This window comes from Carlito syrichta, unplaced genomic scaffold, assembly GCF_000164805.1.
Source record: "Carlito syrichta isolate Samal-C Ts95f unplaced genomic scaffold, Tarsius_syrichta-2.0.1 Scaffold303376, whole genome shotgun sequence".
Classification (NCBI taxonomy): Eukaryota; Metazoa; Chordata; class Mammalia; order Primates; family Tarsiidae; genus Carlito; species Carlito syrichta.
In genome coordinates, this window is record NW_007247472.1 from 370,980 (window position 1) to 373,842 (window position 2,863).

Genomic DNA, 2,863 nt, shown 5'->3' on the forward strand with positions numbered 1-2,863 from the left:
GTATGAACTGCTCCCTGCACTTAGGAAACAACACTGGTCCAGCTGCTTTCATTTTCCTTTCCCTCATTTTGAGTCAGAGTCTCACTCTGTTGCCCAGGTTGGAGTGCAGTGGCGTGCTTACAGCTACTGCAGCCTCAACCTGCTGGGCTCAGGCAATCCTTCCACCTCAGCCTCCCAAGTAGGTAAAACTACAGGTGTGTGCCACCATGCCTGGCCAATTTTTAAAATTTATGTGGAGACGATGTCTCACTGTATTTATTACCCAGACTGGGCTCAAACTTCTGGGCTCAGGCAATCCTCTTGCCTGTGCCTCCCAAAGTACTGGGATTGCAGGTGGCTTCTTTCATTTTTTGACCTGCATTTATCCTGACTTGAGCCAAATTGGAAGGAGAATCGTTTATTATCTTTCTTGGGTTCATACCTCCCCTGAATTGTCCAAAAGGAAATCAAGGACTTTTGCAGTCCAAAAGGATAGTCTTCACACCCTGAGTTAGAGCCCTGTCTGCTGTCACTGGCTCTGTTCAACCCCGCCACATGAGAGGCTGCAGAAAGAGGAAGAACCTTGAAGTCCTCATGAGGAGATTCTGTTCCACCAGCAATGACCAGAGATGCCAGAGCTCCAGATGCACCCATGATTTGGGCAATGAACGGTTTTGCCTGCCCCCTCCTGTCTGGGGCCAGGCCACCATCATGTTCTCACAAGGAAGGTGAATGAATGCTACTCCCTCTGGTCTCCCTGCCTCCAAATTGTCCTTCTCTAACTCAGCCAGCCAAGTAACCCCTGGTGTCCTGCTCTGAAATACTATCCTGAGTACAGCCCATACCCAGCTCCACCCCAGCCCATACCTCCTCAGGGGCCCCCACGACCACGGGAGAGAGCCACATCTTTGGACGCCACGAAGGTCTCTGTTGTCTGTCATATCCTGCCAGTCTCCACCTCACACACGTGCCCCAGCAGGACGTTCTGCCCTGCGCACCTCACGTTCTCCTTCTTGGGACTTTGGCTCTGCCCCATGCCTTGTCCAGGACCGGGACCAGGTGTCCCCACATACACCCTACCTCCACTGCAACATTCACTACATCGTACTTGTTACCAGCCAGGGCCAGTCCTGGGGGTCCTGGGGGGTCTCTCTGTGACAAAGGCCCAGAGGGCTGGGTGGGACGAGAGGATTCTGTTACCTTTCTGCAACTATAGAGGCTCATCAGAGTCCAGCAACACAGCACCATCTTACCTGTAGCCAGAGCCTCATTTTTGTGGGTTGTGCTTGTTTTCCCTGTTGTCATTTCTTTGTTCATGTAGTATAGCAACATGGCTGAAGAAGTAGTAGTGACAAGGAATGGTGCCCCCTGACCTCACCCCCTAATTTTCCAGTCTCAGAAACAGCCCCTGGAGTAGCTTTCATCCCCTCTTCCCACTATGTGTTCCTCCTGAGAGTCTGCACATCAATGAGCACCATGTGTAACCTTCAAAAATACAAAGCACAGCATATGTATGCACGGTTCCTCTCCTTGTTTATTTCCTTTAGCATATTGGGGGTGATATGACTTTTGATGTAAGAGAAAGAGACCATAAGCCTGATGCTTGAAATCATGTAACATCTGACTGAGGAAATGAAATCAAACGGGCCCATATTAAGAGGGGAAAACATCTTCCCCAAGTGTTCAACCTCAGAGGTCTTGTTGGAATTGGCTGGGGGATGGCAAGGCTGCTAAGACATCTGTCACCCCTCTTCTGAGGCAGGGCTCATCATCCCAGGAAAGCTACCACTTTCTAAGGTCAAAGATGGTCAAGCAAGCAGTTCACAAATGAGCATATTCCAGAGGGAGAGGATCATTCTTTGGCCTCAAAGTCTGCATGGTTGGGGCAAGAGCCCGGGCTTCTGGGTGGCGGAGGAGGGGGGAAGGTGGACCAGACACTAAGTGAGCCTGTCCCTGGCTCCAACTTGGTCCTGACAGCCTGTGAGCTTCTGTCCGGACAAGGCATCCCTCTGTTTCTGCCCTGGAGCAGGTGACTGGAGCCACAGGCACCTGCCAACTCTCATTCTGGTCAGACTACCAGGCAGCAGGGCACAGAACGGGACTTGTTCGCATTGTCAACAACCTAATGGAGCTGCAAACATCCTTCTGTCTCTCTGGGCCACCTGGCCTGGCCTGGACAAGGAACTCCAGTGGCCTTTGGGGAAAGGGGAGCGTTGTCCATGGTCGTATGCATACCTACAGCTTTGGCTTTGAAGACTCTGAAGTTTAGTGTGCATCAGAATCCCGGGCAGCCAGATGCTGTGATAATTCCCAGACCCTGGCCCCAGAGTCCCCCTGACCCCACCCCTAAGGGATTTGGACCAGGACCCAAGAACCTGTATTTTCTTTTCTTTTTTTTCTTTCTTTCTTTTTTTTTTTGAGTAGAGTCACACTCTGTTATCCAGGCTGGAGTGCAGTGGCACATTCACGGCTGCCATAGCCACTACCTGCAGGGCTCAGGTGATCCTTCTGCCTTAGACTTCCAAGTAGCTGGAACCGCAGATGCATGCCACCATGCCCGGCTATTTTTAAAAAAAATTTATTGTAGAGATGAGGTCTCAACAAGTTGCCCAAGCTGATCTTGAGTTCCTGCGTTCAGGCAATCTTCTCGCCTCTTCCTCCTAAAGTACTGGGATTACAGGCATGAAATACCGTGTCTGGACAGGAACTTCTATTTTCTTCTTTTTTTTGAGTTGGAGTCTCACTCTGTCACCCAGGTTGGAGTGCTGTGGCACGCTCATGGCCACCACAGCCTCCACCTGCTGGGCTCAGGCGATTCTTCCGCCTCAGGCTTTCAAGTAGCAGGAACTACAGACGCACACCACCACACCTAGTTTATGTTTTG